Source organism: Cryptomeria japonica, chromosome 3 (genome assembly GCF_030272615.1).
Source record: "Cryptomeria japonica chromosome 3, Sugi_1.0, whole genome shotgun sequence".
Lineage (NCBI taxonomy): Eukaryota > Viridiplantae > Streptophyta > Pinopsida > Cupressales > Cupressaceae > Cryptomeria > Cryptomeria japonica.
The window spans coordinates 781,309,589-781,334,370 of NC_081407.1; positions in this window are offsets into that span (position 1 = coordinate 781,309,589).

Below are 24,782 nucleotides of genomic sequence, written 5' to 3' on the forward strand. Positions count from 1 at the left end.
GGATAGTAGATGAGGATCAGCATAAAACCGTATTCACAACACCATGGGGTACTTTCTGTTATCGAGTCATGCCTTTTGGCCTTAAAAATGCTGGAGCTACATATCAACGGGCAATGACAACAATTTTTCATGACCTCTTGCAAAAAATTATGGAGGACTACGTGGATGATCTACTAGGAAAATCCAAGACAAGATAAGAGCACATCCCTATTCTAAAATAGATTTTCGAAAGATTGGAAAAATACAAGCTGCAATCCCAAAAAGTGTGTGTTTGGTGTCACATCAGGAAAACTACTAGGATTCATTGTTTCCCACAAAGGCATCAAGGTTGATCTAGCAAAGGTAAAATCTATTATGGAAATGCCTCTCCCAAAAACTCTCAGACAACTATGCAGTCTCCAGGGAAAACTCCAGTCTGTTAGGCCTTTCATTTCATACCTAGCCGACAAGTGCCATCCATTTGCACACCTATTATGTAAAGACACAAAATTCAAATGGGATTGCCTCTGTCAAAAGGCCTTTGAAAAATTAAAAGAATATCTAGCATCACCTCTAGTTTTGATGCCACCTACCCCTAGAAAACCCCTCATTTTGTACATATGTGCTACTACAGTGGCATTGGGGGCATTACAGGCGCAAATAGATGATCAAGGGAAGGAACACGCCATTTACTATATCAGTCGGATGTTGGTAGGATATGAACTCAATTACACCCCCATTGAAAGAGCATGTTTGGCATTAGTGTTCAGCACACAAAAACTAAGACACTATATGCTAAATAATAAGACAATTAATTGCTAAAATTGATCCACTTAAATATCTCTTGTCCAAAGCTTCTCTCACTGGTAGAACCGCCAAATGGGTCATGCTCTTAAGCAAGTTTGACATTGAATATGTGGACAAAAAGGCAATCAAGGGACAAGTCATTGCAGATTAGTTGGCTGAAGCTCCACTTCCAAGCGACCATCCTCTTCTCATAAAATTATCAGATGAGTTCATTATGACTGTTACCACATCGTCCACATGGAAATTATATTTTGATGGCTCCTACACTCAAAATGGATCGGGGGCAGGAATATTATTGGTCACGCCTCAAGGAGATGGCATCCCCAAATCATACAAGATAGCCTTTGCATGTACTAATAACATAGCAGAATACGAGGCCCTCATCATAGGTTTATGCTTGGCTATCCACTGGAAAATAAAGGAATTACAAGTCTATGGTGATTCCCAGCTTGTCATAAAACAAGTCAATGATGAATACTAGAAAAAAGATGATAAAATCCTTCCCTACCATACCATGGTTGAAGATCTTAAGCAACATTTCATGGCAATCAAGTTTGATCAAATCCCACGAACAAACAACAGGGTTGTAGATGCAATGGCCACCATTGGCTCCCTCCTTCAAATGCCAGCACACAGTCAGAAGTGTGAGTTCTTGGTCGAGTAATTGTTTATACCGGCATACAACCTACCAGAGTCTGAAATGGTGTGTGTTCTTGTTGGTCCTGAGTCCCCTTGGTATCCAGAAACCTTCACTTTCCTCAAAGACAACACCATTCCCCCACATCTCACCAAAACCCAACAACAAACTTTCATCCGTTGATGTGCCCGTTACACCATCCTTGCAGGCACCTTGTTCAGAAGGCATTTTGATGGTTCCCTCCTAAGGTGTTTAGTTAAACAAGAAGCTGAATGGGCATTACGTGAAGTACATGAGGGCATCTGTGGGGCACACTCAAGTGGACTCACATTGGTTAAAAAACTTTTGAGAATGGGATACTATTGGCCTAAAATGGAAGAAGATGCATACAAATATGTGAAGAAATGCATCCCTTGCTAGTAGCATGGCGACAAGATTCATGCACCATCACAAGAATTGCAGCCATTCATTACACCATGGCCCTTCTCGCAGTGGGGGCTCGATCTCATTTGGAAAATCCACCCTTCATCTTCCAATGGACATAAATTCATTATCACCACCATTGAATACTTCACCAAGTGGGTAGAGGCTATCCCTCTTACTTTCACCACCGGCAAGCAAATATCAAAATTCATCTTGAACTACCTAATCTACTGATATGGCATCCCAAAAGTTATCATCACAGATAATGGTAAACAATTTAAAAACTAGGATGTCAAAGAACTCTGCCAAAAATTCAACTTCCAACACCGCTTCTCCACTCCATATTATCCCCAAGGCAATGGCCAAGCTGAGGCTTCTAATAAAATCCTAATAAAAATCCTCAAAAAGACAGTCAATGAAGCGGGCCGTGATTGGCACCTCCAAATCCATCCTGCATTGTGGACCTACCGCACCTCCATCCACACCCCCGCAGGTGCCACTCCTTATTCCCTAGTATTTTGTTCCAAAGCTATCCTTCCCCTTGAGATCGAGATCCCCTCTCTAAGGGTATCACTACAAAATATCCTACCAGAGGAGGAATACAGAATTGCCCACTTACAAGAGCTATAATTGTTAGATGAAAGGTGCCTCAAGGCCTTGAATCATCTCCGAGTATATCAAAACCATCTGCGCATGAGTTATCATAAAAGAGTCAGAACCCAAGAATTCCAAGTTGGTGATCTTGTCCTCATGGAGAATTAGAAAAATCTACAAGAAAGAGAAAAGAAAGGCAAGTTTGAGCCTAATTGGCTTGGACCATATGTAATCACAACGAAATATGGATCAAGAGCTTATCAGTTGGCTACTCCTGAAGGTGATCCTTTGTATGATCCGATGAATATCATGCACCTCAAAAGGTTTTATGCTTAGTCCTCAGAAAGTCTTAAATTGTCAAAAAAATAAAAAAATGAAAAAAAAAAGATCCTGAAAAAATTGTCACTTTGGTGCAAACCTGGCAAACAGGCACCTTATGATACAAAAAAATTAAGGAAAAAGAAAAAAGAAAGAAAAAGAAAGAAAAACAATTTGTGGCGCTATGGGCAAGTATCTTGGTGAAAACCTCTATGCAGGCACCAAGGTAAATAACCAGATCCACTATCTATCATGTCGATACTACAAATCATCTGCCATCCAGCCCACCCATCCACAACATTCCTTCTTTTCTGCCTCCCAATAAAACATGCATATGATGATGAGTCTTCACCTAAGTCATGAACAAGAAATGTCCCAGTGAAACTGAGCTTCTATGCCTCTGTATAAGCTTCAAGAAGTCTTGAGAAACAATCCCAAGTCCATCCTAGTTCTACTCTTGGCAAGAGGTATCATTTGGTCGCAAGGAAGAGACTTGTTAGATTTTGTTAGATCTTTTCATATAGGCTTGCATCTTTTGCCCTACGACTGCCACTATTTACGACTGCCTAGGTTCTTCCATATCCAGGTATGTTATGATAGGTGCATACTGGGTCATATTTCATAGTATGGCATGTTTTGGATCCTTCTTGTATAAACCGACAACCTGGTACTAGTGTTTATCAACACTTACCTTCTCATGTACAAGAGGTATCGGTGTGTTTGAGGGTTTCCTTGCACGAACCCACAACTTTGTATTAGTGTTTCTTAACACTTGCATTGTTGTGTGCAAGAAATTCTCGTTTGTCTGCAAAGTCAGTCCATGCCCTGGGCTTCTCATGGCATCCTGATTTCTATAATCAGTGGTGCAAGTCAGTCAGGGCAACATCAAACTAGGTTGGCTCTCCACATTTATTGTGCACAAAATCTCACCATCATTCCATCAAATCCTAAACTCAATAATCCCATGGAGTTCTCAATTGCCCGCATTTTCCTTTGCAGTCTTGCATCTCTTATTCTTCTTTCCAAATACCTCATGACTACTTCATATATCTTCCTCATTTATCCCTTCCACCCTAATTTTTCTTCCTCTATTTTTCTTTTTTTTCCTCACATAATCAATTCTGATTCTGATTCATGTCTTATACAGGATGTATCCCTCCTGAAACCAGACGTTGTGATATGATCATGTCTTATACAGGATGAATCCTTCTTGAAACTAGACATTGTGATCTGATCATGTCTTATACTGGATTAATCCTTCTTGAAACCAGACGTTGTGATCGATCATGTCTTATATAGGATGTATCCTTCCTAAAACTAGACATTGTGATCTGATCATGTCTTATACAGGATGAATCCTTCCTAAAACCAAACGTTGTGATTGATCATGTCTTATATAGGATGTATCCTTCCTAAAACCAAACGTTGTGATCTAATCATGTCTTATACAGGATGAATCCTTCCTGAAACTAGACATTGTGATCTGATCATGTCTTATACAAGATGAATCTTTCCTGAAACCAGATGATCTGATCATGTCTTATACAAGATGAATCCTTCCTGAAACCAGATGCTCTGATCATGTCTTATACAGGATGAATCCTTCCTGAAACCAGACATTCATTGTGATCGATCATGTCTTATGCATGATGAATCCTTCTTGAAACCAGATGTTGTGATCGATCATGTCTTATACAGGATGAATCCTTCCTGAAACTAGACGCTCTTATCATGTCTTATATAGGACGAATCCTTCTTGAAACTAGACATTGTGATCAATCATGTCTTATACAGGATGAATCCTTCCTGAAACCAGACACTTTGATCATCTTTGTCTTATACAGGATGAATTCTTCTTGAAACCAGACTGAATCTAGATCTTATCAATCAAATCAAATCAAATCTATCGGGATGTCAATTTCGCAAAACTCCAAAGATCAAATACCTCAATTGATCTCCCGAGGGGGTATCACCATACCATAATCTATAAATCAAGAGCTAGGGCATCCTATCAAACCAATATCAGCATCAAAACAAGATTATTCTTTGAATCAATGTGTCATCACACCTCACTTCAAAGAGGGGCAAAATGTAGACACTTAAAAATAATTATTTTAATTATTTTTAATTCCTCGCATAATTTTTTAATTAATTATGCTAATTAAAATTCTTCTCAATATTAATTAAATATAATTAATATTGTCACTATAGCATATGATTTATTTAATAAATCAATCCCTTTCTTTATTCTTCTAAAAAATCAAATCCTCACAAATCTTCCTCTTAGCTAATTAATTTCAATTAATTAGTTAACCTACATGATTCCTACAACTCATCTTCTTAATTCATCATTAACCTAATAAATTCTTCTAGAAACTCCCTAAACTCACTTAACATTATTCTTCTAATTTTTTATTCCCTCCACTCATTCTCTCTCCTAGTCAAATTCTCCTACAAATATAAATCCCACCTAACATTTCCTCTAATCCCCCTCCTAATGAGTCGTTAATGGCTAATCATCATGATTAGCCACAAAGTCAACTCTTTGTCCTTTCATCCAGCCACTAGCTTTAAATGCTCTTTTTCTAGATGAATGTAAGATTTTCAAAATCTCACATTCCTCTAGGCATTTCCCTCTCCCAAGGAATTTTTAATTCTTTTTTATTCTTCTAATCCCCATAATATCCATTTTTGGAGAATTTTTAATTCCTCCAATGCATCTTGTAGAGTGTGGAGATACGAAATGCCTTTAAGGCATATTTCTTGGTCTCCACACCCTCTCTTGGAGCATGTGTGAGCTCACAAGTAAATCTTAGCCCTTCATCTTGAATTCATCCTAGCCATCTATTTTCCTCTCCTTTTTCTATAAAATAGGGTTCCATCCCTTCATTCAAAACATCTTGAAATCCTGTAAGCTTATGTTGCCCTTTTGAGCCCAGGAAATCATCTTGGCAACTTGATCATCTCATCCTTATCATTCATCCTAATCATTTGTGCACAATATTAGAGAGCCATCCACATCCAACAATCAAAGGAGCACATCAAGTGGAGCATTATCAAGGGCCGCCTTCACTTCATCAAGCTCAATCCAAAAGAGAAGGTAAAATAGCAAGGTGAAATGGTCTTTTAATGATATTTTAGAATTCTGCATGTTTATTTCGTTATGTTTTGATCAGTTTACCTTTCAAATCTATTTTTCCCTCTTCAGAGACAATGTACCATTCTTTTCTATTTGGTCAAGTTCCTCTTCCTTTGCCTTGATCCATTCTTCATCTTTATGTGCCTCTCTAAATGTTTTAGGCTCAAAATCAGAGACCATGCAAGAGTTTTCTCTGACCTTTCTTCTTGTAAGAATTCCTGCATCCTTGTCTCCTATGATCTTCTTTGGATCATGATTCAACTTTACATACCTAGGAATGATCTTAGTTGTTTCCTCTTGCTTTTCTTCTTCATCCTCATCTTCATCAACATCACCATCTATCAGTGTAGGAGCACTGTTATTGGTGCTAGGTTGTTTTGTAACCAGTTCCCAGAAGGTTACTACCGGTTCATCTCCTACTTGCTCATTGTCGGTTTCCTCAAATTTCTCATAGGTTTCATCAACTCTAACATTGATGCTTTCAACAATTCTTTGAGTCCTATTGTTGAAACATTTGAGAGCTTTGCTCTATGTGGAATACCCTAGGAGTATTCCCTCATCACATTTAGCATTAAACTTGTTCGGATGTTCACTCCTCTTGATATAACATTTGCTACCAAACACTCTAAAGTAGCTTACCACTAGTGTCTTACCTGTCCAATACTCATAAGGTGTTTTATCCTTACCCTTTTTGATGAGTACCTGGTTCATTGTGTAGACTGCAGTGCTCACCGCTTCTCTCCAAAAAGTGTGAGCAACTTTTCCTTGGATGACCATTGTTCTAGCTGCTTCAACTACAGTCCAGTTGTGTCTCTCTACTAGGTCATTCTGCTGTGGAGTCTGGGGGGAAGGTAGTTGCCTTTTGATGTCATTCTCTTCATAGTACTTGTTGAATTCATCGGAAGTGAATTCTCCTCTTTGATCAGTTCTCAGGAACTTAATCCTCTTACCATTTTCTTTTTCAACTAGTGCTTTGAAGGCTTTGAACTTTCCAAAGGCTTCATACTTGTCCTTCAAGAATGTGACCCACATCATTTTTGAGCAATCATCAATAAGAATCATAAAGTACCTATCTCCATGAACACTCCTAGTTTTCAGAGGACCACACAAATTAGTATGCACAAGATCAAATAAATTGTCTGCAGTGAAAGGTTTACCTTTGAAGGTTGAGGAAGATATTTTCCCCAGTTGACACTCTTTGCACAAAGGATTCTCTAGCTTGCTCAGCATAGGCAATCCTCTAACTACCTTGATCTTACTGGCCTTCACAATATTATCAAAGTTTACATGGCAGAGTCTCCTATGCCATATCTAGCTATCCTCAAACTTAGCCATTAGACATGTACTACCATTAGAATTTAGATAAAATAGGTTACCTTTGGTCTACATACCAGTACCCATTAGTTCACCATTCTTTCCTTTGATTTTACACACTCCGTCTCTGAATTCCAGAGTGAGTCCATTATCATTCAGTTGAGCAACACTCAAAAGGTTGTGTCTAAGACCTTCTACCCAATACACATTGTCAGCACTGCTTCTTCTATTCAGAGAGATGGACCCTCTTACTTTTACCATACATGGTGTATCATTACCAAAATGAACCACACCACCATCATACTCTTCCAGAGATAGAAACTTACTCTGGTCACCAATCATATGGTGAGAACAACCACTATCAATAATCCACTCATTGGAATTATCAAAGTGGAAGACAAGAGCCTTCTTGTCTGACACATCTTCCTTAACTACTACAAACACAATGTCTTCACTTTCTTCATCTTCTGACTCCTCATCAATGACACCTTCATCAACTGCTACAAAATAGTTTCTCCAGTTTCCTCCTTTGAACTTCTTGAACTTTTCTGGTTTGTCCTTATTATCACCATTAGGACAGTTTACAATAATGTGTCCTATCCTATTGCAAGAAAATCATTTCAAAGGAAGCTTACCTCTATATTTACCGGTTCCCTTGGGAAGTCTCTTGGCAAGAAGAGCTTCAAATTCCATTAGGATCTCCTCATCATCCATTTCTCTACTTTGTCTTGGTTCACCACTAGTACTAGCTTCTTTGCCTTTTCTAGATGGTACAATAGATGCTCTGAAGGCTAATTCAGTCTTCTGAATACTGCCATCATAATTATTTAGCTCATAAGCTATTAACTTTTCAATGATGGAGTCCATGGATACCTTTGTCTTGTCTACAGACCTCAACTCCTGAATAGCAGCAACCTTTATTGCGTAGACCGGTAATAAGGATCTCAAAACTTTGCTAACAATAGTGGAATCTTCCAGTTTACCACCTGCACTCTTGATATCTCCAACAATAGTTTTGATTCTTATTCCATATTGTTGAATGGTCTCTCCTTCAACCATCCACATGTCTTCAAACTTTCCCCTAGGGCTTTCTTCCTTAGCTTGTTTCACATGCTCATCATCGCCATAGATATCCTCAATAGCATCCCATACTTCTTTGTGATTCTCTTTATCCTGAACATCAATAAACTCAATGTTAGATAAACTATTGATTAGGGATTCCATGACTTGCCCATTCTCTTGAATATCTCTCTTTTGATCATCCGTGAGAGTACCAGTAGGGATAACATAAGAATTCTCAATATAGCTCTAGTGTTGAGCACCCATGCTTTTGATGTATATCTTCACTCTATCCTTCCATATTTCAAAGTTGTCTCTGTTGAACTTTGGACCTTCCCTCTTCATCACTAGAGTAGGATCTTTACCTCAAGTGGTTAAGCTTACAACATAGAGGACCTGGAAGATGCTCTGATACCAATTTATGAATCAATGATGAATAGTTAGTACCAATCCGGTACTGAGAGGGGGGGTGAATCAGTACAGACAAAAACACTTTTCCTTGAACCGGTTTGACTGAAAAGCACTGCACTTGACTGGCAAGCAATAACACCGGTCTAAACCAGATTACTGTCGGTTAAACACAGTAAGAATGTGAAAGACATAAACCAGTAACTCTTAGCTTTCCACACAATCTAACATATTATTTCCACTTCACTCATATGCATACACTAGTAATACATCAATAGAAATGTAAAGACTTACTGGTTCAACATGCTTTACCGCTTAATAGAAAATAAAAAAGCATCACACATAACACACATCTTTTTTTCACATGGAAACCCAACTGGGAAAAACCACGGTGGGAATGAATACCCACAAGCTGTTCTTTGAACCCTTTTGAAGTCCTCTCTATTAGGAGCCTAGTTTGGTTAAATACTTTACAATAGGTTTTGTTAGGAACCGATCATGCTAGGGATCACCCAGTTAAGGGATGGCTAAAATGCCCAGTTAAGGGTTAAACCCTGTTAAAGGTTACCTTGTTAAAGGATTTTAAGAACTCAATAATTTTGAGTCACCCTGTTAAACGATTTACAACAAGCCGATTAAAGCTACCCTGTTAAGGGATTTTCCAACTATTGAAGGGGTTAGAGGTCAACAAGTATTACAATAATCTGGTAACAACACTCAATGCCAATGCAGATCTGCTTTAGTTCCTTCGTTCTGCAATCACACTCTGCAGGTATCTTTTCTCTTATCTAGTTTGGCAAGAATCATGTATCTCTACACTTAGATACACACACAACATTTTCCAACAACCTCAACATAAAGAAGAACATCGACCTTATAGGAAATAGATACGTCAGTAGCATAAACCCTAAACCCTAAACATTTTAGGTTAAGTAATTCAATTGGTTCAATCCTAACCGTTGAACATATTGCATTGATTACAACAGTCTTGAACAGATCTCAAGATGTTCTCCAACGTTTTCTCTTCACCGCTTCTTGGAGGCTGATAACCCATCATGCATTCTCCACTACTTACGAAGACTTCACACATTCCTGAGGTAGATAGGATCTATCGCCTTCATGCAAGATCCTTCACGCACACAAGGATGATGTGGCAACACAATTTTTTCTTCATTACAATGCTAACTCATCACATGATGTCATCGGTTGAATCACACAGTCTTGGAACACTTCAACCGGAAACCCTGAAGCTAAGACTACCAACCAGTAGTCATGCCATATGAAACCTTGATACAAAACATTCCATATACTGGTTCACATTCCAACATACCGGTTCACTTGGACAGACATACCGCTTCACTTTTTCACATATACCGGTTCACAACATCATACCGGTTCTCTTACAGGTTGCTTACTTCAATATACCGGTTCACTCTTCAATATATTGACATCAATGACAACATACAATATCATCATGTCATCATACTCTGCACATATTCCAACACTATAATGATCCAACAAGATACTTGGTTTAGAAGCTCTCCCCATGGAAATACCACAAGAAGTCTTAGTCATATAGATCACAAAAAAGACTTAGAACACTTAAAAAATTTCAAAAGTGTGCAAAAGAGGTACCCACCAGAAACTGAAATGTATAATTCAAGAAAAATTTTAACCAAAATTTTAAAATAAACAAACACACAAGAGGCGAGTTCATGTTGGGTTCAACAAATTATAAAGTAGGAAAAGTAAACCATAGTAAAATGTTGTCAAACCTTTGGAGAAATCACTAATCCCCTTTCCACTTGGAGAAACCTTTGAAGTTCCTAGACCTCTATGTTAATGCTCTAGGATTAGCAAAAATCACAAATTTGTATAATAGTAATAGATAAAAATATTTCAACAATAGAACCAAAAAGTACAAGTCAAAGAGATCTTTTGGTGAACTCTATGAGGTCTCTATATAGGATAGATGTAAGATTCATGGACAACAATGTTGTGTGTTGGCATCTTGTATAGATAGAGTGTAGAGATAATAACAAATAATATGTTAGCAACTAGACACGGGCTCTAAAAATTTAATATTGTGAAAACAAAATGAGGAACTAATTGTTGGCAAGAGACATTGTATCGGAAGAGATAAGTGCTTTAGAAGTGTTTTGGTGTTGTCATGATGGAAACTCAATTCATAAGCTTCATCTGGAATATACAGAATAATCCTGTTGGAATCCAAGAACATTGAGAGGGGGGGTGAACCAGTTTTCTACCGGAATGATCAATTTTAACCTTATTAAAACATGCATTCACCAACCGGTATACCAATACATATAAAATTGAAATAAGTAAAGAAATCAATAATACAATCACACAAATTAATACCATTACATAGAGAATTATATGTGGAAAACCTCAAAGAGGAAAAACCATGGTGGGATTGTGACACATAATATCAATCCACTAGCCATATGAAGAGATATTACAAAATATGGGGACATGCACTTGCAGGAAGGTTTATAGCCTAGAGCACATTGCTCATCACAAAATATTCTCACTAACTACATACAAATCTAGACTACAATCTGGAGAAATGAGTGAACTACAATGATAGCATCTCCTATGCATGAAAATAGTTTCAATTAAGCTCTACCTGTTCTATTCTGAAACCCTAAACCCTTATCAGAATAACCTCTTACATAAATGTCCTCACATACATGATCTCTCTCACATATCTCGCATATCTTTCAATTACATCTCATAGCACATTCTCCTATACCAAAAATAATCTAATCAACTGACCTATATACCCTTACAATCCTTCATGCCTTATGTTGGCTTACATAGATAATTAAAAAATGAATATACATGTCAGCTCAATTACATATCTACATAAATATCAAAATCAATTATCAATTTCTAGATCTCTTAAATGATTTCAACCTTCTATACCATTATCCTAATGAAGTCATGTCGGCCTGCAATGCTGGTATCCAGAGAATTCCACCTCTGGTGAAGATACCTATCAGTGTCGGTAAACAACCAAACCAAGATATGAAGCCAAAACATGTTACCATCAATGACAACATATTGAAACCAATAAAATGAGTGTCAATTTCCAACAATCTTCCCCTTTGGCATTGATGGCAACACTCATGTGAAAAATGATAATGGTTTCCATTTGCCGGTTTCATTCTGAGACTGCTCCCCCTAAGCTGAATATCCATTTGTGATCATGATCTTAACAAAATACTTCATACCTCCATATCTCCTGATGCAAGAATATATTTTTCACCTATATTCCCCCTTTAACATCAAAGCCAAAAAAATACCAAAAACCGGGATGAAGAATGAAAGACTGTACAAAGAATGTCCCAAAGCACCTTACGGAAGCTGAATATATTTGAAAATTTTTGGCGATAGGCTTTCTCCAAAAGCTCTAGATAGTTATCCCAACTAGTTTTGAGTGTGTCATAAATAGATACAAGTCCATTAAGCATATGGGCATATGACTCTTTATCTTTAAGTTCTGTCGGTGTGGGCTTACCAACCATATCAATACAATCCTTCTTATGTACACTTAATGAGTCCAATTGGGGACTCACCAATTGTCTAAGACCTCTGGCTTTCCTTATGTTTTTATCCTTTTCCCTCTCAAGAGCTAAAACTTGGGCTTCCAATACCAAAATCTTACCATTAATAGATGTAGTCAAGGAATTTGATCCATCAAAATAATTGATTGTACCTACAATCTTCTCCTAAGTATCCTTAATTATTTTATCTATCTCTGATGTAATTAAACCCATGTTACAACATACTCTATAAATATTAGTACACTCCGTCAAAGCATTATCAATCAACTTCAACTTATCATTAGTCTCCTTCTTCTCCGACTCAATCATCTGATCAAATGTTGCTCTCTTAACCTGTGTAAAACTCTCCAGTGCCATTCGGTTTGATATCTTCTATAAAGATTGAAAGTCCTTAGAAATGTGCTCTTTGATTATTTTAAGCTTTCTGGATGGGCTCGCACCTTTGTCAAATTTGTACTCTGGGATAAGTCTCTACAAAATAGGGATAGACTGATCAATAACTCCTTTGTCCATAGATCCTTCCTTCACCATCTTCTATGCAACCATCATCATGAGCTCAATTGAAATCATCTCAGTTAATCTTTTCTATTCAACCTGTGAGACAACAATGATGCACTCATTACTAGTTCCATAACGGATTCCTCTCTCTTCTCCTTTGATGGTTGATAACTTGTATAGCTTCCTCTCTTCCACCAGTGGCTTTGCGACTTGGTGCAGTATCAGTTACTACCAATTCCTCCTTAAGAAATGTGACCTCAACCTGTACATTCTGATCTGGAGGACTAATGTCCTCAACATTAGTAACCTATACACTTGCAACCTTTACACTCTCTAAATATGCTGGTATCTCAACATTTGCCTGCACATTAGTTTCTACTGGGGGCTCAATATCCAATATCTTAATATCCTTCAAAATTATAGATGAGGTACCCATTTTACCTTTACCTTTCCCTTCAACCAGGATGTCTATAATATCTATTTTATACTTTGGTGAAGTATAAAAACTAGGGTTCTCAGCAAAGAATTGAACCCATGCCTTGTGGGTCTCCTTGACTATCTCATTAACCCTACCTAACATAAGACTAACTATCTTCTGCTTGTTGTGAAAGATCTTCCTGACTGCAACCTCAAGAGTCTTGTCCAACTCCTCTAGAGTAATGGATGCGTAAGTAGATAACAACTCTTGAATCTTTATATGCTTGCCTTCCTCCATAGCTGATACTCTTCTAGTATCTATATTTTCATATAACTATGTCAGTATTTGATTTTCAATTTCCAAAAAAGATTTCTTATATATATCCAAATATAATAAAATTGATTCCTCAACTTCTGTTTGTTCATCATTATCTAAATGCTCATTATAAAATATACATTTTTCAACATACCATCCTTAGTTATTTCATCAACCTATTATGCACAAGTCTTGGATATAATAATAGTTACATTACTGGTGACAAGTACCAGATCAGTGTCATCCATCTTCTTTCTTCTTCCAATACCGGATGGGGCAAAAGGTATTTCCTTTGGAGCTTGTTTCTATGTCACTACCCTGATTGTAATCTTCCTACCCGGTTGCTTCCTATCTTCCTCCTTAGTCTCTTCACCTTTCTTCCTCAATACCCTCTTGAATTCTAAGGGTGTGTTATCATCAGATCCAGTGTGGGCTCAATAAAAAATTTAGGCTCTTTCTTATTCCTTCCTTTTTTCCGGAGCAACATCAATTAATGCCTTTATATCTTGAGATACTTGTTCAACAAATTTACTTGCCTTTCCCTGTTGCTTCTCCCTCTTCTTCCGGTTAAACTTTGTTTCAACCTCTTGCTTCTTTTGTTTAGTAGTACGAAAGGATTTCTCAGCTTCATCAATAGGTGCATCAATTAACAACTGTGCATATGCATTTATAATCTAAGTATCAACTTCATAACCCATCTCTTCAATCCATATCTTTCAGGGATTGACAACTTCCATCAAGGTTTCGTCCTTTTTAACCATGAAGCATATCTCCGTTGAGTATTTCTCAACAATTTCATTTGGAACCCTCTCTCTAGAATTCATAACCTTCGTGAATACCTTAAAGTAACCCCACACTTTGTCATCTCGTTAACTACCCAATGTAGCAATAGATTGTTTCAGTTGCCTTCCTACTAGGATATCAAATGCCCATTGTCTATTCCCAAAACTAGGAGTTTCATTAATCAAAAATAACATCAAACATACAATAAGATTTCCATACCAGTATGTTCCCTTCTTCTCTCCTTTGATCTTCTCTAGGTTAATTAACAATTCATCTAACATCCATCCACAGAGATCTAACTTCTCATTTTCCCTCATCATTTTATGTGTTGCATAAATGCAGGAGCTGGAAACAGAGTTCAGGTGATTTGATTGAGTTACCCTATATCTAGTAACCATGCTTTTGAATTTGATGTCTCTATCAGTGATAGTGATAACCCTCATTGATCACTTGTCCAATGTTGCACTAGTGATTTTGTTGACATGATCATTAGAAATATTCTTCTCTAGATGTTCTCCAATCTGCAGCAAACCAGTGATGACCCTGATAGCCTCCTTCAATATCTTATAGGGTATGTCCAACCCAAAAAAATTTCCATGCATTCTACTCAAAACATATCTAGCAATCTCATCTTCAAATTCAGGAATATCCAGAATGCTGGTAAACACTAGATCCTCAATGTGTTTGTACTCGGGCTTGATCTTTCCAGAATCTCCCATTAATTCACTCATATACATGCACTTAATATCACTAGTTCCCAAATCCTCAATGTGGCAGTGAATGTAAGCTCTAACATCTTTAACATATACAACTCCTTCCGGGACATGGGAAAAAGTGCCAATAATATCATCCAAGGTGGCTATATGTGGACATCATTTGAAAATCAGCCTAGGAGGATCCTTGACCTCAACAATAGTAGGATTTGCAATAAAAGTAGGTGTTACTACTTATTTGATTGCTATTAGTTTTATGTCAAAGTTATACTATATACTCTAGTCGGTTATCTATTACCGAAATATTCAGTTGGTATGTACAGTCTAGTCGGTTATAGAAGAAAGCAGTCATAGAACGCAGTATACACCGAGTTGTCTACCGAGTATCTTTACATGTCTACCGAGCAGCAAAGATGACACACCGAGTTGATTTACATCGAGTGAAATGTGTTACCAGATTCATTAAACCTGGACAAGCATATGAAAATGTGTTACAAGCTCGAGGCACATCTAACTATTATTGCATTGGAAATTGCACTTGAAGATCGTGTATGATTTTGAGGTCATCTAACCAATGAAATATTCTACATGGTTATTCATTCAATAAATCATGTTTGTAAGATTTAAGCAATAAATTAGATCACCATCATAAGAGATCTATTTATACAGCATGAGTTAAAGAGTTAAAGTTGTGTGCATGAGTGTAAGAAGACTATTACAGAGACACAGAGGTCACCAAGAAGGTTTTCAGAGAACAGTTGAAGAATAGAGTAAATAGAAGGGTTTACTGAGTTACTGTATGGGTTACCAAGGTATGCTATAAGCAAGGTAATCTATTCTGAGCACATAGAATCTGCTATAACATTCTAGATGTAGAGTTGCAGATATTTGTAATGATTTTATTGTAATATTTTGAAGTTGTAAGAGAAACCTTTAACAAGGTAAAAGACTCTAATCAAGTCTATAAATTGTAAAGCCTCTAACCAAGTGTAGCATTTAGATGAAGTGTTGTAAAATCCTTTAGCAAGGTAGATCTAATAGATCTTGTTACTCCTAACAGGGTATGCTATCACAAATAGCTAAACATGTAGGTCTAACCGAGCACTCTTTATTATTTCAGTAGTGAAGTTGTGGGTGCCATCCCCACCGCAGTTTTTCTCTCTAACCAAGAGTTTTTGCATAATCAAAATATATGTGTTATGGAGTGAACCATGTATGATTGTTATCTATTTGTTTTAGTTTTATATTATGTTACTGCACTATTCAGTTTATGCATAACAATAAAGATATTGTTGAAGAAATGTTTTGAAGTACTGATTCACCCCTCCCCTCTTAGTACATTAGCTTTCCATATTGGGCCTAACAATTGGTATCAAAGCTTGAATCTTGGAAAAGGATTTAACTGCCTAAAGAGAAACATCTTATCAATGAAAGGTTATAAACAAACTCGGAGGATTGTATATCTGCAAGAAGAGCTGGATCATGCTAATCAAGTGATTGTAGACATGCAAAGGCAAATGCAAAAATCACTGAAAGTGAGAAGAAGATTATCTGATGATTTGTAGGACTCTCAAGAGTTAGTGGAACAAATTGAGACATCATCTGAGAATAGTATATCTAAAGAGACTAAAGAAATTATTGGAGTATTGAAAGAAAAGAAGAAAGCACTGGCTGATAAACTGAAAGCAATGAAAAGAGAACATGAACATTTCAGCACACAGATGACTGAAAATATTGATGCATTGAGAACAACTAAGGATAAAGTAAGAGATATAGAAAGAGAGAAGCAACAACTTGAAGTCTTAGTATCTGATAAGAATGATGAAATCATAAGGCTGACTCGAATTCAACAAAACCTATTAGATCAACTAGGTTATGCACATCATCAAGCAATTCTAAAAAATGATGAGAATCAAGCATTGAAACTTGAACTATCAAGGTTGACCGATGAAATTGAAACAGAGAAGAAATCCAAAGAAACACTGAAGAAGAATTATGAAGCATCAAAGATGTTGGATGAGAAACTAAATACAAGAAGACCCAACAAAGATGTAGGACTGGGTTACAAAGGAAAAGACTCTACCAAGAAAGGAATTCATACTACCGAGAGAGGAGAATCATCAAAGCAACCTAGAAACAAGATAACATCAAAAGAAAGAAGCCTATTTGCAACTACTGTGGAAATCAAGGTCACACTGCTAACATATGCCAAATCAGAAAAGGTAAGCAACCGAATGCCACTAAGTCCAATGGTTATTGTTACAATTGCAATAAATATGGTCACACATCTAATCAATGTAGGAAAAAGTCTGTTAACAATTATCAGAAGGCAAAATTCAAAGGGTTTTGTAAAAACTACAATAGATATGGACATAGTGCCGAGAAGTGCTAGTTTAAGCAAAAGAACTATACATGGTATGCACACCGAGCAAATACTAGAGGTTACCGAACTCACACAGATCCTTACCGATAGTATTCTGCAGTACCATGGGATTACAATACAAGGATATGGTGTGAATGTTGTGGAAGATATGGACATATAAGTGCCAACTATTTTATAAGGTTTGGGATGTACAACTGAAGATCATGGAGAAATCCTGGTATGGCATGTTTTCATTGTCACAAAGTGGGACACTTAGCCGGAGATTGTAGAGATCAACCTAGAAAAGACACTAAAGAAATAAAAGAAAAATTAAAGATGATTTGGAAAAAGAAGGAAATTGTGTCAAATGAAGAAATCACCTTACCTACTGAGTTAGGTGCACCTATTCCAAATTAATTGGTAAAGGTATGAAGGGACTACATTCTTTGAAGGTTAGAATCTTAATAGATCCTATTATATTCTGTACTAAATTCAAAAATCTGCATAGTTAAGATGTAATAGTAAGTTTGAAATTCTATCAAAGTCTTTTGAAGCACTTTATAGGAAACTTGTCAAGTCGGTGAATACAGGAAGCCTGTCAAGTTGGTAAATGAAGGAATTTTGGTTACTTAGTTAAAACAAAAAGGAAGAGTAAATCGGTTAAAGAGGAATCGAGTGCATTTAATGTTTTGACCTAACCTGCATAGAGCCCGATAAGGTATTTTGTGTACTTAAAAGCATTTTCTCAATCATTTACACTCAGCAAGTTTTTGAGAGAACAGAGCAAAGCAAATCAAAGGTGATCAAAACCTCTGACAAAGAAAATTCAAGGTATTTACATCAAATCTCAACACATCATTAAGTTGGTTTACCGATCTTATCTAGTTGCCATTATCTGCTAAGTATAAAGCGTCTGTCATTTGAAATCCTGAAACTCTAAGTACTCTTTGCTAGTTTTTATCTGAAATCTACAATGGCACCCAAGATCCAAGATCCCATAGTTATCAAGAATGTAAAGAAGCCCTCACTAAAATACTCTTTGACTCCCAAAGTCACTTCTGGACCGGATGACAAAACTGCCTTTTCACTCATCTCGCACAGAGTGTTGTTAGTCAAAGATGTGAAATTCTTCACCAAATGTTGTGTTGAAGAACTCAGTCATGTGGAAATCAAAGACACCTATGATGAGCTATGTACCAATGGTATATTGAACAACAAGTATGAGCACATCAAGATCAAGGGATTAACTGAAGCCCTAACCTATCCTCGTTTGTTCAAACCCTAGTGGGTCAAGTTTGTTTTGAGCAGAGTTCACGATGATTTCATGTGGCTAGAAGAACAACCATTTAAGATTACCAAGGAAATCATTCATCTGATTACTGGTTACCCTATCTATGATCATGCCCGAGCCTAGAAGATGATATCATAGAAGGAATTGATCAATTTAACCGGAGTGGAATCTGATTGCAGAGGATTGAAATAGAATAATGTCACAAATGAAGAACTAAAATTTTCCATTAGAGTAATGGGCTACTGTTTCTTCCAATCGGCAAGGGAAAATAGTGTTCCCTGTGCAGTAGTAGACTTGGCTTACAAAATTGTGAAAAAGGAAATGAAAATTGACCTATGTGAGGTGTTGCTGAAGAACCTGTTTGAAAATATGAACACCATCAGGAAGCCGAAGAAGAACAACTCGGCTAATACTCTAAAGTTTGGATCACTACTAGTGTGCATGTTTTTCTACTTTGAAAAATTATTTCCATCAGTCGGTAAAGTTGTTTGGGAGCTACACCAACCTATCACCCATCAAATTAATGACTTCATTAAGAAGTTAGGTGATAATTTCAATGATATCGTGGATGATTACTTCATTAAATTTCAAGAGAAAATGCATAACAGATATAGGATTCCACCCCAGCTAGTAGAGAAATACAAAAATGATATATGTTTTGAAGTTGACACCGATTACTGTTATGTGAATGCTGTGGAACCGAGGACTCAATCTTTGTCACCAATGGGTTACGAGATTGATTTTGACATCACAAAATAGCAAATTGATGCATTTCTTACATTGCCCAGACACGCTACCGAGATGAGGTATGGTACCTATGAGGAAGTAAAGGAAAAGGTAAAAATGAATACTGTAGTACCCAAAGCTACAAGAAAGGAAACAAAAATGATAAAAGCATTGTCTAAGAAATTTAGAGAAGACTCTTCCTCTACACCTGTCAAAGGCACCATTGCCATTACCAAAGAGGAATCTGAAGCCCAAGAGGCAGCTATAACACTGAGCACTGAATTGCCTAAGGGTAAAGTGTTAAAGAGAAAGAAATAGGACACATCAAAAGTCTCACCGACTCCACCTCTAGTAAAACGATCTAACACTAGAGCATTTGCAGCTTCACCGAGTAAGAAGACAAAGAGTGTTACTATTCCCAAGGTAACAAAGACATACAAGAAATCTACTCGGAGACTCATTTTGGCAAAAGAGTCTAGTGATACCGAATCAGAAGATGCAAGCAAATTTCAGATTGTCAAGAGCAAGAAGGTAAATATACATAGTGTTGAAAACTTCTGTGCTAATCTGAAAGAATATGGTGGATTTGGAGGATTTAGATATGTCAAGTATGAAACCAAGAACAATGATGAAAAGAGACAAATTGAAGAAGCTGTCATCTGCAAACTTCTAAAGTTTCGGCTAGCTCCATTAGAACTAGCTAAGTCACTTCCAAATGAATTGTATCTGCATATTGATAATAGGTGGAAGTATGCAACGGACTCAGAGAAACAAATCAGAGAAAGAATTCTAGTCCATCTCTTTCCTAATATGTCAGTAGCTGAAATAAAGGAACATCTGACAGCCTACAATTCAGAGTTTCTTGTCAAACAGATAGCCTTAAAACTGACGAATGGGCTATATATTGAAGTAGAAAATGAGACAAAAGAAAAGTGGCAGGAAATCTTTAAAATCAAGGATATCGGTGAGCAAGCTATAGTTCAAATCATTGACGTCACCGAGTATGATCATGATGTCACCGAGTAAGGTCCTGATGCTACCGAACAAGACCCTACTAACACCATTCAAATAGATGAAGATGTCATGGATACAAATGATGAATACTAAGAGGGGGGTGAATTAGTATGCCAAAAAATCTTTGTACTTAAACACTTATATAGTCTGAAGATAAATCGGTAAAACAGTCTAACAGACAGACCAGTTATCACACATGCAAACCAAAATGTGAATAAAGCATTCACCCACAAAAGAAATACAACCATAACATAAGATATTTGACGTGGAAACCCAACTGGGAAAAACCATGGTGAGATGGAACTCACAAGTCACTATCTATAGAATAGAAACCAGACCGATTAAGGTCTTAGAATGTTTTTCACCAGAACAGATCCTGTTAGGAATCTCAATCTCTATTAGGAGATAAGTCCGATTAAAGACTACCTTGTTAGAGGATTTTAGATTCACACAAGTGAACCACCTTGTTAGAGGATTTTACAAAGGCTTTGAGGCCTACCCGGTTAAGGGCTACAGACTTGTCAAAGATGTGAGTAATCAACAAGTGTTTGGTCTATCTTATAGCACAAACTACTTGATTAGATCCAGTATAGTTCACTACTAATGCACTCTAGCATTACTTCAGTCTTCTCTATCTCTTTCTGTTTACAACTCAATCTTCTCAGATAAGATCGCTCTTCAACAACTCAACTACCACCTTAAACCCTAGCCACAACATAAACCCTTTCAGCAACAACAACAACAACTCAAAACCCTAGACATGATGTCCGTTTAAAGGAATCTGATTTCATGTTGGTCCAATAGGATTACATTACAATCTCCTAGGTTCAATGAATCTAGACATACTCAGTAACATGACACAAAAAGCACCGTCAGTGTGTCGGTGGGTTGATAACTCATCACAAAATGTCAGTTGGTAACTCATCACAGAGTATTACCGGTTCATACAAAATATCGGTTGCCGGTTTGGCAAAAATGAAGACTGGTAAGAATGTGTTATGCCACTTTGCTCCCTTATACCGGTTGAGATTCATGAACCGCTTGGGGTCGTCATGCTGCTTCAGACTAGGAAACACATTCTGCAAAATCATTAGTCTAAAGACTAGAATACAACATACTGGTTGGAACAAATACCGGATGAGCTCTAGCTCATACATACAAAGGGGTTCTTAGTACAAGTGTGTGTCCATCAATGACAATCACAACATAAACATCAAAAATGCCAACAATCTCCCCCTTTGGCATTGATGGCAACACTTAGGAAAATAAAATTTTGGCATCTAAGTGTTTTACAACAAAAACTTTCCATTAACAAAATTGCTCCCCCTAAGCATATACACTATCCCTTAATCAACACAGTGTATAGAAATTTTGCATACAAAGCATAATCATTGAGACATCAGAGCATATAGCATATATCAAAACATATATCAAAATTTCAAAAACAGATGCTTCTCCCTATTTGTCTTCAAAATAGATAGACCAATTCTCCCCCTGTATCAGAAGATCAAAATTTTCAAACCAAAAATAGATACTTCTCCCCCTTTTCCAACAATGACAAAGCATTGCTAAACAACCCTATTTCCATTCGATATAAATAAAATTTTATGACAACAATGAATAATACTTGTCAAAAACCGATTTATAGTCCTGCAAAAATTGTTTCATGGATAGCGGCCAGGACTCAAGTAAAGAGGGGGCCACTTCTTTTTCTGTTTGCATTTGTTATACCTATTCCTCCATGGCATCAACTGTTCTCAGCTCCTGCGTGACTATCAAGGCATCTAGGTTCAGATAACACTTCTGAAGAATTTGCAGATGAGGAAGTAAAACCAGTTGTAGCTCCTTCAAATCTTTGGATCATGTACTGCTCTCTTACTCTATTTTGGCTGACTAGATCTAGAATCGGTGAACGGTTTGCCCATATGTTGCAAAGGAATCATAAGGTGTCTTAAATGTGCCTAAGTAGGACTGTAAGTCCATTTGAAGCTTTTGCTTCTTGGCTAGCACATCATCACAAAATAGATGAGGTTGACAGATTTTGCTTAGTAGCAAGTTTCCCTCATCCAAGGCATTCCTTATGTCCTTTTGGTCTTTTAGTAGTTCAGTCCTAAGCTCATTCATCTTTTTCACCAGAGAAATGTTAAGAGCCTTTTGGTGCTCTTTCTTGACATTGGCCTCAGCTGCTTATTCCAGGCTCTGCACCTGATCATCCACTATAGTACAGAGTAGTTTGAGTTATGCTAGTGATGATTCAGTGTCAGGAAGATTAGTACTGGGGATTAAACTGGTAAGGGTGTCTACAGCTGCCTAAATTATGTCTTGTTCCTTTTTCTTACGAATGAGCTCAAGGAGCTCTTGAGCAACCTTGATGCTTTGCATAAGCTCTGACTCACTTGCAGATTGGAGATCGATAGGACTGGAGATATCAGCTGGTTTGGCTTGACTCTCGGTTGCCTTTGGAGTCTCCATCTAAGTGCTCTCCATTGCTTTTTCTACCTTGTCTACTTCTGCCTTCTTCCTTTTCTCTACTTCTTTCTTCTATTCTTGTTCCTTGTGTTCTTCTTCTTTTTTTTCCTGTCTTCTTCTTTCCTCTCCTTCTCTTCTTTCTCTTTCTCTTCCCTCTTTTTCTTTTCTTCCTCTTCCATCTTCTTCTTGTCTTCCTTTTCTTTCTTCCTCTTTTATTCCTCTTCCTTCTTCTTCTTTTATTCCTCTTCTTTCTTTCTCTTTTCTTCCTCTTCCTTCTTCTTCTTTTCTTCCTCTTCTTTCTTCCTCTTTTCTTCCTTGTCCTCTTCTTCTTTCTTTTTCCTATCTTCTTCTTCTTTCTTCTTCCTTTCCTCTTCATCTTTTCATTTCTCCTCTTCCTCTTTTCTTTTCTCTTCCCGTTTTCTCCTTTTCTCATCTTCATCCCTCTTCTTCTTCTCTTCCTATTCTTGAGCCGCTTCTTGTGTGTCCTTAGCCTGCTCACCACCCTGTTCAGCTTGTTGCCCCTGTTCTATTCCCTCAGAAGGTATGTCTTGAGTGACATCTTCTACATCCAAGGCATTGACATCAATAGCGTCGATTGGTTCTTCAACCAGGTTTCCTTCCTCATCAAAAACTTCATTTGGTTTAGATACAGCCGGTCCTTTTTTTGCTTGGAGGTTGGCCATTTTTGCTTTGTGAGAGTTGATAGTATAATCCATATGCTGATGAGTATATTTTTCAACATCATCAATTCTCCCCTCCAACAACTAGAGTCTTCTTCTCCTTGTGAAGAAGAGACCTTTATTTTGATCCAGGACATCAAATAATTTTGAATTTGAGAGGTCGGGAAAGTACTATGCAAAGACTTTCTCCCTAATCTCTTGTTCTTTTTCAATGGAAATCCACCATTTATTATCTAATTCTTTAAATAAAGAATCCGGTGTCTGAGATTTAATCTCTGATGGAGACTGGTCATTTTTACACAAATAAATGATGATTTCCTGTAATACTTCTTCCTTTTCCTCATCACTAAAATCATCATAATAATCTATTAAATCATGAAGCAATTTTCTCCTAATATTCTTAACTGTCCTTTGAAAATGTGTCAAAGGTTTGTATGAGGAGATGTCAATATTGACCAGTGTGGATACTACTGCTTGGTCACTCTTGGAGTTGCAGTGGTAGCTAGTGCCGATGCTGCAGGCACTACTTTGGCTTTCTTCGCTGCTGGTTCTTTTCCTTTCTTAACCGATAGTTCTTCAGCAGGTGCAATCCTCTCCAAGTAGGTTCCAGTCCTTTTAGCCTTTGGATCAAGAGGTGAGGCAATAAGGGTTGAGGCATACCCTTCCAGCATATCATACATAACTTCATAGCCCATTGGCTCCACTTCCTCCATTCTAGGCTCAACAGCCTCCATTAAGGATTTGTCCACCTGAATGGTGAAACAGATGTCATCTTCGTATTTCTTTAGTATATCACCTGAGATTCTTACCCTTTGACTCATATTTCTTCTGAACTCATCAAAATATTTGTTCATTACTTTAGGGTAACTGGTTCCAATGGCTTGTATGCTTTCTTTAATTTTCTTGGTTACTGGTTGGTCAGGAGACCATTGGACATCTCCTACTCTAGGAAAGTAGCCTTGGAAATAGAAGAACAACCCTATCAGTAGTTGTCCAAACTTAAACCTCAGTGCATTATCTTGTTTAATCACCTTTAGATTCAACAGGAGTTGCCTCTGCATGCTGGTGCATAAGTCAAAAGATGCATCCTCTTTAATCATTCGGTAAGCGGCATTTACTACTATAGCAGATATAGAATTAATCTTGCTGGCTGAAAATGTTCTGTAGCCTATCACCATGCAGGCGTATTTCACCAGATCATCCTTGATAGGATTAACTATCATACCCTATGAGTCACTTGTTGAACCG